The sequence below is a fragment of the Euleptes europaea genome, chromosome 1, assembly GCF_029931775.1.
Source record: "Euleptes europaea isolate rEulEur1 chromosome 1, rEulEur1.hap1, whole genome shotgun sequence".
Classification (NCBI taxonomy): domain Eukaryota; kingdom Metazoa; phylum Chordata; class Lepidosauria; order Squamata; family Sphaerodactylidae; genus Euleptes; species Euleptes europaea.
This window is the reverse complement of record NC_079312.1, coordinates 5,985,804-6,001,335: the sequence shown is the minus strand read 5'-3', so window position 1 is coordinate 6,001,335 and position 15,532 is coordinate 5,985,804. Positions and strand designations below refer to the sequence as shown.

Sequence of the window (15,532 nt, the reverse complement as noted above, 5' to 3'; positions counted from 1 at the left end):
AGGCTTCTGGTGGTACACAGCCCTAGATTTGTGGTAAATCATCCACACAAGGGAGAAAAATATGTAAATGGGCAAAAGTTACATGTTTGATTTTGGAGGTGTAACAGTGAAATTCTTCTATAGCAAAACCAGAGCCTTGTGGCAGTTTAAAAAGTAAGGAGAAAGATATCTGTGAGAATAAACTAAGAAAAATACAAAAGTAGTAGAGGTTGTAACAATAAAAATGGTGTATATAGCCATGAATAGCCCTCTCCTCCATGAACATGTCCACTCTCCTCTTCAAGCCTTCCAAGTTGGCAGCCATCACCATATCCTGGGGCAGGGAGTTCCATAATTTAACCATGCGTGGTGTGAAATACTTCCTTTTATCTGTTATCTTTTATCTGTTTTGAATCTCTCACCTTGCAATAGGTATGCTAATCACACCAGAGTTTGGAAACACTCAAATTCCCTTCAGACTCCCAGAATCTCCCTCCTCAATGCCACAGGACCAGGTAATCTCATCAGAACTGGAAGTCAACACACCCATGACTCACCCTCTGTCCTTCCTGGGAACAGGTCTCAGAATATTGGTCTGCATCTAAAAATCCATGGCAGATACTTAACCATACTTAATCATAACCACTAGGGCATTGCCCCACATCTTCCCTTGCCTCCTGTCTTTTCTTACTCAAATGACTAAACTAATCAAGAAGCGATCAGCCTTTGTCCACTCCCAATGACGACCATCACTGGTGAAGTCACTCTGCTCCAGGCAAAAATTTGGTATAAATATTGCCCCGTTTGCTATGGTTCCTTGCACTTTGTTTGGGATTCAAACACTGGGCCCTGTACTATTGCTGTGCAGCTTCTTCTTATCAAGAGACGCTGGTTGTTGATTGTTCCAAGCAGCTGCTGCCCTGAATGTCCTCCTCCTCCTCTGAAAGGTAGTTATAACTCCTCTCTATCCCCTTTTGCCTATAGACCGTGTGTGTGTGAGTGTGTGTGTGTGTGATCGCATATTGAGCTTTGTGTGCACTTATACCCCTTTTAATCCCCTCAATAAAAACTTTCTTTTGAAACAATAATTTCTTTATTGAAAACTTTTCCACTGATTCGCTCATCTCCTGTATACATTGGTAAAAGATTATGTGTAAAACCTCTTGTAGTGTTCTAAGGGTCTCTATAGCTCAATTCCCCCACTAAAACCAGGAGACCCCATCTAATTCCTTAACAGAAGGGAGAAAAGACCAGGAACAAGAAAATGCCCTCTACATCTCAACAGGTGACTGATTCAAATCCTGAAAATATCATGTGAGCACAGAATGGCCATGATGGCCATGGGGTAAGTAAGAAAAAAACTGGCAGCAGAATGTCTGGCACTCTCTACTTCTTTCTACAAAATCCAACAAAACCCAGTGTCTCTCCCCCCCACCCCCAGATGGTTACAAACACATGATGCCTACCAAAATCTCTAAAGTCAGAGTCAAATTCAGAAGGGGAGAAATGGAAGACCAAAAAATTGGGTTGAGTCCCTTAAAGCCCAGAATGGCCTTTTGCTCCAGAATGGCACCTCAAGCTAGAGAGAACCAGCAGCCAAACATAATTTCTCTGGGCCCAGAGTGAGCTCATTCTCTCCTCTCCTGCCTATCTTGTACATAAAAGCTCCTCAATCATAAAAAGCCCATTTCTGCAAGACAGACTAGACCTTTCAAAAGTGTACATGTAAGTGTGGCTGCCTAAAGTTATTTTTTAAAGGTTTGTGCAGATGCAAAAGTACAGCAGATGCATGGTAATTGCTAGAAAAAATATCATGCAAGTCCTTTCTGGATGACACCAGACTAGTATTAACAGATTTCAGTGCCATTCTGCATTTGCATTCTTGGTCAGTTTCTATTGTGATGTACATGAAAGGGAACGTGATTTCTGATGGTTCATGGTTTCAATGAGAAGTATATGGGCTTCATAACTGTCATGCTGACACACTAGAGAAAAAAGTCAGATGCCATCCTGAGATTTCATCATTAGATGAAATTAGTTATTTTTTTTAAAGATGTGTGCAGATACAAATGTACAACAGATGCATGATAATTGCTAGAAGAAATAGTGATTTCAGTGCCATTCTGCATTTGCATTCTTAGTCAGTTTCTATTGTGATGTACATGGAAGGGAACGTGATTTCTGATAGTTCATGGTTTCAATGAGAAGTATATGGGCTTCATAACTGTCATGCTGACACACTAGAGAAAAAAGTCAGATGCTATCCTGAGATTTCATCATTAGATGCTCCTTGGCGTTCAGATCAGGCCTCACTACAATAATGTAGCATTTGGGGATGAATATGCAGCCCAGTAACCCAGTGCTGGAGGCCAAAATGGAGAAGACCTGCACGGCTACCATGTATTTCCCCTTTGTGCTCAGGTAGGTGGGCACAAAGGACACCCAAACACTGCAGAACACCAGCATGCTGAAGGTGATCAGCTTAGCTTCATTGAAGGCCCCAGGAAGCTTCCTGGCTAGGAAAGCCACAGTGAAGCAGATGGCAGCCAGGAAGCCCATGTAGCCCAGGGCACCATAGAACATGGCGAGAGACCCTTCATTACATTGCAGAGTGATCTGACCCGGCTGGGAGTGCATGTCGGAGTCTGGGAAGGGGGGAGAGATCCCAAGCCAGATGACGCAGAGGCCAACTGGGACAACAGAACAAGAGATAACAATGGAGTTTGCCAAACTCTTCCCCAGCCATTTCCTCATCCTGTTTCCAGGCTGTGTGGCCATGAAGGCCACTACCACAGTGATGGTTTTGGCCAATACAGCAGAGACAGCAACTGAGAAGATGATGCTGAAGGTGGTTTGTCGGAGAAGGCAGGTCACCCTCCTTGGCTGGCCGATGAATAAAAGGGAGGACAGAAAGGAAAGCAGGAGGGAGATGAGGAGAATGTAGGAGAGGTCCCTGTTGTTGGCTTTGACTATCGGCGTATCAAGGTATTTGATGAAGATTCCTAACACAAAACTTGTAGTTATGGACAAAAGCAATGCAAAGAAAACAAGGCTGATCCCCAAAGGTTCTTCATAAGAGAGGAAAGTTATAACCTTGGGGACACATTGAGTCTGGTCCATGTTTGGATACTGATCTTCCGGACAACTGTTACAGCCGTCTGCATCTGAAAAGGATAAGAGTGACTTCAGTATCTCTAGAAGCAAGTTCTAATACATAAACAAAACAGAAGAGCTAGAGAAGACTAAGATGGGAATCACAAACTGGCAATATGCGACAGGGTATGGAGAACTCAATGCTGGAGGACATTATAGACAATGCCTGCTTCAGTCCTTGACATCATCCCTTAAAAGGAAGCTCCTGTTGCAGAGACAAGACAGACCATCTCTTTGAGGCCTTGGAGAGCTACTGCCAATCAGAATGGATATCCCTGGTCTGACACAGTACAAGGGTGTTTTGTATGCTGCTTCAATGGCTGGGGTGGGAGACAATATTTGTGTATTGCATTTGAACCCCAGATACTTTCCTCCACAGCATTATATGTGATTTACTTACAACAATCACATGAGATATATTTGGATGAAAGGAAGTGACTGGCCAAGGTCACATACCAGGGATTTGCACTTGGGTTTAATGAAAAAATCAAGCTGCCTGATAATGAATCAGACCTGTGGTCCACCAAAGTCAGTAGTGTCTACTCAGAGTGGAAGCAGCTCTCCAGGGTTTCAGGCAGAGGTCACCTAAATATCGGGTGGAGTTGTTCTAGGGCACAGTTTTCCCAGCTTTCTGCCTTCATCAAGCCATTGCTGCTGGTTTGTTGTATCTTGTACAAAACCTGAATTTAGCAGAGTGTTCTAAGGCTGTTGTGTGCAGCAAAGCCCATCTAATCTCTGTGTGTGCTAGGAGCAAAATTACATGGAACCTTTTTATCTATTCAAAACTAATATGCTTCATTTGTTGTAGGAACTCCATTCCTTGGCGGGATAGGGTAGATATAGTTTTTTAATCTAGTCTACCTAACTCAGATGTAGGGAGATATGGGACCCACGCCCTTCCCTCATGGTGGCAAGATGGAGATGTGTGCGTACATGTGTGCATTCAGTAGAGAAAGAATGCCCAGTGCCTGGACCCCTCTACCCTCTTACTCTTTAGTCTACTCCCCCTCTGAAGTCTGAGGTTAAAAGACAATTGCCACACCAACTAACCTGCCATGGAATCCCAGAGCATCTCAGAAGATTCTGGAAAGGATTCAACCGCAAGCGTTCATACTGGGAGTCAGTCAAGTCAGCTGCTGCCTCCCTGCTAACTAAGGGCCAAATTTTGAAGGGAGAGGCTTTACCGGCAAATCTGCCACTGTGGAGTGTGAAGTATGATGCACCCACAAGAGAAGCATGCATGGGGGAGGGGAGGGGATCCCTCCTCAGAGCCCTCCACAGAGGTTTTGCTTCCTGCACTCCATCCCCTGAGGTAATTTCTTTCAGCGCACTTTGTTAAAATTAGTTACAGAGATTAATTGGTACAAATCAAGGACATTCCAAAAAGGTGTAAGCCAATTACAGCATCTGAACAAAATCCTGGACTCATTCTCCAGGCCTGCCTTTTCCCTGTGGATTATCCTACCTTCCTGATGAGAGATGGTCCCTTCTTTACATGGAGGACATGCATAGCAGCAAACTGCCCTTCCTTTCTGAATCAACTTCATGGAGCCAGGCCGACAGCTTTCGGTACACCTGGACTGGGGCAGGGTCTAGCCACAAAGCCAAGAAGCAGTCAAGAAGAAACAGGGTTAGTCATAACAATGCCTATGTCCATATATCTCAGACTTGTAAAGGACCCAACTGTGTCCTTGAGTCTAGTGCTTGGTGATCCCTCCCCAATCCTTTCTTTGCTGGGAAGTTCTTGGGATGCACATCAGCTATGTTTGTCAACCTCCAGGTACTACCTGGACATCTCCTGCTATTACAAGTGACCTCCAGCTGATAGATATCAGTGCACCTGGAGAATATGGCCGCTTTGGCAATTGGACTCCATGAAGTCCCTCCCTACCCCAAACCCCATTCTCCTCAGACTCTGCCCCAAAAACCTCAAGACTGTGGCGAAGAGGAGCCTGGCAACCCTGACACCAGCAGATGGCTTGGACCGTTTTGCAGCTCTACTGAGTTCCTATTGTTGGATGCCTCTACTAAAAACTGTGTACATGTCTAGTGCTGTCATTAGACGTGCTCTGGCACTATCTGGCAGTAGACAGTGTCTTAGCTGGTGTCACAGAAATAGTTTCCAGTTTTGGTGGGCTCTTGGCAGAGTGTACCTGGGGTCCCTCCCCTCCTCTGCCCCCTACTATACCCCCACTTACACCTCCCTGGCTCCCTATCTGTGTTCTCCCCCACTAACCAACATGCATTCATCCCCCCTCCACTCGTTCATTTGCTAGCCTTCCCCCCGGGCTTGTACACCCTTTCCCGATTATGTGGTGCAGTGTGTGGTGAGAAGTGGCAGCGTGGTGTAGAGCATGGTGTAGTGGTTACAGTGGTTTGGAGTGGTAGACTCTGATCTGGAGAACCGGGGTTGATTCCCCACTCCTCCACATGAGCAACGGAGGCTAATCTGGTGAACTGGATTTGATGCCAGCCCTGGCTGGTAACATAATGTGATGGTCACAAGAATCCAACTGTGGAAACAGTGGGTCCTGAGTCCTTGGTGAGCCCCATTTTGCTGAGTAAACAAGGATCAGAACTATTGGAGGAAACATAAAGCTGTCCTGTCTGACTGTCCAGGAAAGCATCTTCTTCTGACTTGTGACCTCTCCCCCATCAGGAACCTCTCATGTTCATTGCTGAAGCAATGTTAATTTGAGGGACACCACCACATTTGATGAAGACTGGCCACGGATGTTTCATCTTTATGTATCATTTTGTATGCTCTTAAATCCTATCTGCATAAGGCATTTGCCATGGTGTTGTCTTCCCCTGGCAGGTGGAGGGCTTGGACCATATTTCTGCACTGTATCATTACCAGAGCTGACAGGCAAGAAGAAAGAGTGTGGCGGAGCCCGTTCCACCTCATTTGGTGACTAGGAATGTGGTTGATAGACCTGGACAGATTCAGGTAGAAGCCTTTTAGAGCCATGAAGATTGCTAGGAGCCTCGACTATGCTTATGTGAGCTGTAATCCCATGGCAGGAGCATGGTTGGCTTATTATGAGGTTTCTGCAGTGAGCTCTCCATTCCCACAGTGATGCACCGATGGTAAGGATCACCTCTGGATTTGTTTGAACAGAGGGAAACTTTGCAAGAGATTACATGTTTGAATCCACCTGTTCAGGAGCAGAGTGTTAATTTGGGGATGTTCCATCTCAGAGCCTGAGAATGTACCGAAGGTCCAAAGATGTGGTTGAATCGACTTCCGGTCGGGGCAGCTGGACTGAGCACCATGTTTCCTGGATTCTCCAGGGAAAATCCAAGAAATTTTCAAATTGAGGTGCTAAATAGCACCCCAACCCGGTCCTAAACAGTGGACTAGGGAAGCAGGAAATTCCCTGCGGCCATCTATATGGTTTGATCTCCTGAACTCTCCGAGGGAGCTTTTTAAAGTCCCCCGGAGATTTAGAGGCCGGTCCCGCAGGCAAGAAGGGATGAATCATCGCCAGAACGTTTCTTTAGGTAAATAGGCTCAGTCCTCCCCCTTCAATCACCATCTAAGAAATATTAACAAGACCACAACCTCACCTCCGGATGCTCATGTGAGTTATCAACATTCTTCCGTATTTTCTTCGAGAAAAGAAATACTGGGAATCAGCTGAATAACATTTTGAATTCCCTGTACTTCCTTTGATATAACTGGATAAGTTTGGCTTCTAAGATCCACTTGATATCGCGGCAGGAGCCTTATCATTCTGATCAGCTAAAAGACTAATAACCATTAGTCCTACTCCAATAACCATCGAGGTGATAGAAGGTCCACGTCATAGAACTTCTGTATACTTCCTCCTTTTTCCAACCTAGAGCGTCCCTAAGAACTCGGTACTGCGAATTTTAAAAGTGGTTTTTTAAAGGTAAAAATACCTTTTTTGGTGGCGAAAAAATTATTTAGCTGATCTCTTAAACATTCTCTACATAACCTATATTGTGGAATCCTGCCAATCCCTTTCAGATTTTTCAAGCTATGTAAATGTCTGGAACCCGCCCTCGCTCAGGATCGTTACATAGCCCTGCTTACTTAAAGACGAAAGAAACCGTACAAGATCTAGCTATGGAGAAAAAAATTCAAGATCTGTTAGCCAAGCAATCTGAGGCTACTGCAAAGCAACTAGAGCAGATGTCAAATCAGATGACACAGCTGACCTCCTTGGTAACTTCCCTTGGCCAAACAACACAAGCTATAAACCAAAAGATGGATACTGTTACTGAAGATATAAAAGACGTGAAGACACAAATGACAACAATGAAAGCAGATATGCAAGCAATGGAATCATCAGTCAAAAAGGTGATGGAAGAGCAAAAAGAAGTCAAAAAGAAAATGGAAGGACAAGACAGACAGATTGCTATGATAAATACACAACAGGATACAACCAAAGACCAACTGGCAGTAATGGAAATGAAGGCTAGAGAGTCCAATCTACATTTGCGCAATCTTTCTGAAGACTCTGGTGGAGATAAACAAACTTTGATTCCAGTGTTAGTTGACCTATTTCAAATTCAAGAACAAATACTGGACCAGGCCATAAACAAAATCTACAGGATACCCTTGCCTGTGAGACTTAAGAAGTCCAAACCAAGAGATGTTATGATATCTTTTTATGACATCAGAATCAAGGATATGATGATGCAAATTCACTATGACAATCCTATTGTGGTTGGAGATACATCTTTGGTGATTTTAAAGGACATTCCTCGCCACATCCTCTCTCAAAGGAATAATTACAAGGAATTTGTACAGCTGCTGAGGAAAAATGGCATAAGGTATCGCTGGATTATACCACAAGGCCTAGCTTTTACCTACAAAGAGGTCAGAATAACTGTCACTTCACTAGCAGATGCCGGTAAGTTTATGAGGAGATTCAAGAAAGACCTAGTCGGCTTTACTCCAGCGCTAGAACGACAACAAGAAGAGCAAGAAGAGGAAGAACTGAAAGGCGCAGAAGGTGGCTCTGATTTATAAATTTAATTTTTAACCTTCTGTTACTATGGCTAAAGCAATCTCATGGAATGTAAATGGACTGAATGAAAAAATTAAAAGAGCAAAAATTTTCAAATATCTGCAGAAACAAAAATTTTCTTTGATTTGTCTACAAGAAACACATATTATGTCAAAACACAGGAAATACTTAGAAAGACGAGGATTGGGCCAGGCTTTTATTTCATCAGCTAAAACTAAAACTAAAGGAATAGTCATTTATGCTCATTCCAATTTGAGTCCGGAACTGGTTTACAAAGATGAAGAAGGCAGAATTGTGATTATTAAAATAAATATAATGGGACAAAAAACAATTGTTGTGGGAATATATGCACCCAATGAAGGCAAGGCTAGCTTTTATTCACAACTCCATGAAGTAATTTCGCAATATGCTGGTGATCAAATTTTTATGATGGGTGATTTTAATGGAGTTATAATGCCTAATTTGGATAACAAATCAAAGGCTAAGGACGATAAAGAAGGATGTTTACCAAAAGTTTTTTTTCAAATGATGGAAGAATTGGAATTACAAGATATCTGGAGAACTATGAACACAACAGACAAAGAATACACATTTTATTCAGCAAGACATGACTCACACTCCAGAATTGATATGATTTGGGTAAGTAAATCAATTTTTACTCAATTACGTAAGATACATATTATACCAAAAACTTTTTCTGATCACAATCCAGTTTCGTTTGAATGGAAAAACAGACAAGCATTCAGATGGAGACTAAATGACAAACTTTTAAAAGAGGAAAAACTGCGACAAGAATTGACTACTCTTATTAAAGACTATTTTGAAATTAATATGAATGGAGAAACTACGTTGGATATCGTGTGGGATGCCTTTAAATCGGTAGTGAGAGTATTTATGATCCAGAAACATTCTGCATGGAAGAAAACACAATTACAATTGACTAACAATATTCTTTGGAACTTACAAAAATTGGAACAGCAACTTATTGCAGAAACACAAGAAGATTTGAAGAAAGATATTCAAGTGAAGATTTCCATTTGTAAACACCAATTAAATTTAGTGATGACAGAAGAGATGAATAAGAACTTGAAATTTGCCAAACAAAAATATTTTGAACAAGCAAATAAACCAGGGAAATTTTTGGCTTTACAACTGAAAGACTCTTTTCAAAAGAGGATAATAACAAAACTCCAATCATCAAGAGGTCCATTATATATTTCTACAGAAATACAAAAGGAATTTGTGACTTTTTATACCAAATTGTATCAAAAAGATGATATGTCAATTAAGAAAATGGAAAAGTTTCTGAATTCGATACAAATGAAATCACTAACAACTGCCCAACAGAAACTACTAGATGCTCCTATTACCAAAGAAGAACTCCAAGAAGCAATTGATAAACAAAAGATAGATAAAACTCCCGGTCCAGATGGAATTACTGCGTTATTTTATCAACTTTTCAAACAAAATTTTACGGATCATTTTCTGACTCTTTGCAATAACATTTTGGATACAGGGAAATTGCCTGAGACATGGTCATATGCCTTTATATCTTTGATTCACAAATCGGGAAGAGACCCAGAAAAAGTTTCCAACTATAGGCCTATCTCTCTTCTAAATGTGGATTACAAAATATTGCCTCGATTTTATCAAACAGGCTTAAAGAGTTTATCAAAGATTTAATCCATGAGGGCCAAGCGGGCTTTGTACCAGAAAGGCAAATTAAAGACAATATAAGAATACTTTTAGATTCACTGGAATACTACGAATATAACAATCAACAAAAAGCAGTTTTTGTCTTCCTGGATGCAGAAAAAGCATTTGATAGGGTCTCTTGGGATTTTATGCAAAAAGTCATGGAAAAAATGAACTTTGGCGATCGTTTTTTGAGAGGCCTAACTGCTATATATACATCACAGCAAGCTAAAAATTTAGTTAATGAATCAATATCGGATAATTGTTTAGTACAGAAAGGCACAAGACAAGGCTGCCCACTATCTCCGTTACTGTTTATTTTGGTCTTGGAATCTTTGTGTTGTAAAATTAGAACAATGGGGGACATCCGTGGATTGAAAATAAAAAAACCTGAATTTAAATTAAGGGCTTTTGCGGATGATCTCTTGCTAATTTTGGAAGATCCAACACAACCAATGGACAAATTGATGGGAGCCTTAAATGGATTTAGTTTTGTTTCAGGTTTTAAGAAAAAAAAAAACAATTTTTAAGAATATGTCAGATACTGAACAGAAAGATTTTGTATCATTTACAGGTTGGGAAAAGACTAATAAAGCTAAATACTTGGGTATTTGGATCTCTACAAAGAATAAAGACTTGATTACAAATAACTACTTAAAGTTGTGGGAGTCAATTAAGAAGGACATGATAATTTGGTCGAACAAGAAGCTTTCAATGCTGGGACGTATATCAACAGTCCAAATGAATATTTTACCGAGGATGCTTTTTTTGTTTCAGAATTTACCAATAATTTCCTATGGCAAGTATTTTGACAGATGGAGAAGAGATTTACTGAACTTCATCTGGCAAGGAAAAAAAATCGAGAATTGCTTATAAATATCTTGTAGACTCTAAAGATAGAGGAGGATTTGCACTCCCTAATTTTCAACTATATGCTGAAGAGGCTGCTTTGGTATGGCTTAAAGATTGGATTACTTTATCAAATACATGGTTACTTGATTTAGAAGGTTTCAACAATATAAGTGGATGGCATGATTACTTATGGTATGATAAAATAAAGATACAAGCATCATTTCAGAATCATATAGTGAGATCCTCTTTATTTAGAATATGGTCTAAATATAAACACATTTTGGAGACCAATGTGGATATCAACACAGGAAATGTTAACATTACGTACGCTCAGACCTGACCGATTTGCTACTTATCAAGATTTATTGAAATGGGATGGTAAGAAATATAGTTTAAAGGACTATCAGGAGCTGAAAGAGACTTTGAACTGGTTTAAATTCCAACAAGTTACTTCAGTGTTTTTACAAGATTTGAAAACAGGTTTTTCTAAAGACAAATCACCTTTTCATAAACTTTTATTGGATAATAATGAACATCTCATCTCTAAGATGTATAAATTCTTACTAGAAATTTCCCTTCATCTCAGAGAACAGCTGAACTGACCTTCTGACCTCTGCTCTAGGAACTTCCCTGCTGCATCCCAGTGGCTTGTTGCATTTCAAGCACATGGATGGATCCCCCATGGGAGACCAGAGAGAAGGCACATGCTTTTGTCTGTCGCTTCCCCCCAGATCTTCTGTGGGAGGCAGGCTGCAGAGTGAACATTTCCACTGCTGGGCTTGCATGGATGGATCCTGGGTCAGGTGAGAGGCAGGAGAGAAGGAATGCCCCTTCTCACCTGCCACCCACCTAGGATCCATCCATCCAAAGTCATCTGTAGAAATGTTTACTCTGCACTTCAGCTCCCCTTGCATGGAAATTAATCTCAGGCAGGTGGCAGCGAAGCAAGTATGTGGCCTTGTCTGCTGTAGCCTGCCTTCTTCTACAGCATGGTGTAGTGGTTAAGAGTGACCGTCTCTAATATGCTACAACGGCTGCCAGAACAGTCTTAGCAAGGAAATGGAAACAGGCACTTCTTCCGAACATAGAAGAATGGAAAGAAAAATTAAAGGAATATGCTATTATGGCCAAAATGACTAATATGGTAAACAACAACACAAATTACAAGCAGTACCATGAAAAATGGAAACTATTTTATAACTGGTTCTTGTAGGTTATCTGGGCTGTGTGACTGTGGTCTTGGTATTTTCTTTCCTGACGTTTCGCCAGCAGCTGTGGCAGGCATCTTCAGAGGAGTAACACTAAAGGACAGTGTCTCTCAGTGTCAAGTTTGTAGGAAGAGTAATATATAGTCAGAAAGGGGTTGGGTTTGAGCTGAGTCATTGTCCTGCAAAAAGTATCAAAAGTAATGTGCTAATCACTGTCCTGTAAGTATCAAGATAATGTGCTAATGAGGGTGTGGTATGTTAATATGGAACCATTGTATCCTGAAGTGATCTGTTAATGTGTGAAGTCCAAAGCTAATCAGCATGGCTATTGTGGACTGTAGTCTTTGGTAGTCTGGAGGTTTTCAGGACAACCTCCAGACTAACAAAGATGACAGTATCTTCTAACTTGTGACCTCTCTCCCATCTGACATCACGGCTGACTCTTCTGACTTGTGACCTCTCATGTTCATTGCTGAAGCAATGTTAATTTGAGGGGTGCTACATTTAGTGAAGACTGGGCACAGATGTTTTACGGTAGGCCTGTCAGGAGCAGGCCATGAGTATGGTATGCGGTAGTGCGATTGTGCTGCTTCCAGGTGCTGTTGTGCTATTCTGTCCAAGGCCAGTCTACGCCCCATGTTTAGTCTTCATAGATTCCCATACTGTGGGAATCGCCAAGTACTCCTTCCTGCCTCTGGGAGGGAGGTTGCCTGGGTTACCAGTTATCTCCTTTTGTTCTTCCATATATGCTATGTACCTTGCCTTTGCCCCTCACTAGTGTCCTTTTGAATATGGCTTCTGAAACCTGTCGATTCTAACCAATAAAACTGCTTTCGTGGATTTGTCGTCTGCTGAAATCTGTTTATGGGTTCGTCGCAGGCCTAAAGCTTACATTAGGACACTAGTCATATCCTTACTTGTTGACCTTGGCTGAAGCCCTGGAGGGTTCGCCTGGACATTCGTCTCTTCAGCTTGGGGCGCTGGACGAGCTCCCCGAGTACCCCGACTTTCTGCGTGCCGTCTTGGAGGAGGCGCAGCGGACTTACACGGAGTCCATCCGGCTGGTTGGGCTGGTGATTGATCAGTGGTGTCGCCTGGCAGCGGCGACCCCCTGGAGGACTCGGGACACTGATCTACGTGCCCACAATGACCTTTTGGGACTTGATACTTTGCTGGAGGAGGCCCGGTTGGCACAAGAGGACTTTGGTCTCCTTACTCATTTGTTGGCTGAGCTTGTGCTCCGTGGGACGCAACAGGAGTCGGTGGCCCCGATCCAGGGGCCAGAGTTCTGTTTCCCAATGGCGGGGGCTCTGGTGGGAGAGGTTCTGCAAAGTGTTCCGGATCCCACCCTATGCCGCCGGGAAGCACAGAACGCTGCCGCCAGGACAGTCCTGGTTCTTGTGGATTTCACGCCGGCCACGGTGACAGCGGCCGACATTGAGAAGATACTAACTCCTGAATTCGGTCCTGCCTCTGCAGATCTGGCTCAACAGGTCCAACCGCTGTTGGGCCAGCACAAGGAAATCCAAATGCTCTTGGAGCAGGCGGCCGTACCAATTGTGACGGCTGCCGCCGCCACCAAACTCGAGGCAGACCGCACGCTCGCTGACCAGAGGCGGGCGGAGGAGCAACTGTTGGCAGAGGCGGCTGCCGCTCGGGCGCGGGCGATGGCAGGAACGGGAGCGTGGTCGAAAGTTAGCGGGGAACTGGACTGGTTTCTTCCCTCGTTTTCTTGGGGCTCTCAGGAACCTGGCCTGCCCTGGGAAGTAGCCTGCAGGCAGGGGCTCACCTTTGCTCCTGATGTCCAAGAATATGAGGAGGAGGAGGACTTGTATGCAGAGGAGGGCGACTGGAATACGAACTACCGAGTCAGCCAAGCCCGACGGACTGGGGGGGGGGCTGAGGAGGAGATCCATGCCTTGAGGTTTCAAAACCGAGAATTGTTGGATCGTATGGCCCGTATGCAGGACCAAATGGACATGTTGATGTGTGAGTACGGTCGCCGAGCTCAAGTGGCGCTTGCGCAGGCACTGGTCCCGGGCCAACAACCCCCCGGCCAGCATCCTCCAATGCAGCCGGCTCCAGGGCAACCCCTGGCGCAACCGCCTCTGGGGCAGCGGGCCCCGGCGCAACCGCCTCCGGGGCAGCGGGCCCCGGCGCAACCGCCTCCGGGGCAGCCGGCCCTGGCGCAACTGCCTCCGGGGCAGCCGGCCCCGGTACAACTGGCTCCCAGGCAGCCAGCCCCTGGGCAACCACTGGCACCACCCCCTGTGGTCCTGGTCATAGGGCGCTCCAAGTGAAGTCGGTCCCTTTGCCGGCACCTGTTCAATTTGCTCAAATGGATGGCAGTGATTTCAGGGGGGGGCAGTCGACCGTCACACTGACGGAGTAGCAATGGGAATTGGCCACCATTGGGAACAAATTAACTTTACTATTGTGCCCGTTGTGTGAGTTACACCGATATGAAATGGCCATTAAAACCGTAATCAAACTAACTCCTGCTCTGGCCTCAGACACCTCAGACACCTCCAGTCCAACCCAAGTGCCGCCCGAATATCAGGACTTTACAGACGTGTTTAATGTGCAGGAGTGTGATGTGTTACCCCCCTACCGCCGGACCGACTGTACTATTGAAGTGGTGGGGGATGGAAAACTGCCAAAAAGTAAGATCTATCCAATGAGTCCTACGGAACGGACGTGCTCCACGAATTCTTAGACAAGAACTTGGCTCGCGGTTTCATCCGACCCGCCACTGCGCCCTATTCGGCACCAGCTTTCTTCGTGCGTAAGAAAACGGGATTTGTGTTTGTGTATTGACTTTCAAAAACTCAATGCTATTACTCAATGCTGTTACGAATGCTTATCCCATCCCCCTCATTTCTGATCTCTTGGGACAATTGAAGGAGGGACACATTTTCACCAAATTGGACTTAGTCGAGGCTTATTACAGAGTCAGAATCCGGGAGGGAGATGAATCTCTGACAGCCTTTTCCAGTTGCTTTGGGATGTTCGAATTTATGGTGATGCCTTTTGGATTGAAAGGGGCCCCAGGGGGTCTTCATGCAATTCATTAATGAGATCCTCCATGATCTACTGTTCAGAGGAGTGGTAGTTTATTTAGATGATATTCTCATTTACTCTAAAACCATGGATGAGCATGTTGCCTTGGTTCGAGAGGTGTTGCAACGTCTCAGAGACAATCAGCTGTATGCTAAAGTGTCTAAATGCGAGTTCCATAAAAAGCAATTGACTTTCCTAGGTTATATTATCTCACACCAGGGACTGACTATGGATCCTGAAAAGGTGCAAGCGGTGCTCGGTTGGGAACCACCCTCTACTCGTAAACAGGTCCAAAGATTTCTCAGGTTCGCAAAGTTTTACAGGGTGTTCCTCCCACATTTCGCTCAGATTGCGCTACCCATCACGAACCTCCTTAACTAAGGGGAAGGGGAATACAGCCACCTTACCCAACGCCCGGGTGGAGTAGACCCCCCAGTGTCAAGCCGCCTTCAATAGTCTTAAACAGCTTTTTACATCCGAGCCTGTTTTGCAGCACCCGGACTGCAATCAACCATTCGTAGTGCATGTAGACGCTTCCGACATAGCGATGGGGGGTGCGCTCCTGCAGCGGGGGGAGGATGGGCA

General features: G+C 44.1%; 1 protein-coding gene across 1 annotated transcript in view; it reads left to right on the top strand.

Annotated features, from left to right (window-relative positions):
- Positions 1 to 15,532, top strand: part of LOC130474289 (zinc finger protein 436-like) — a gene marked incomplete at its 3' end in the record, with an annotated part of 75,089 nt that overhangs the window by 21,468 nt on the left and 38,089 nt on the right. The gene's annotated exons all lie outside the window — the stretch shown is intronic.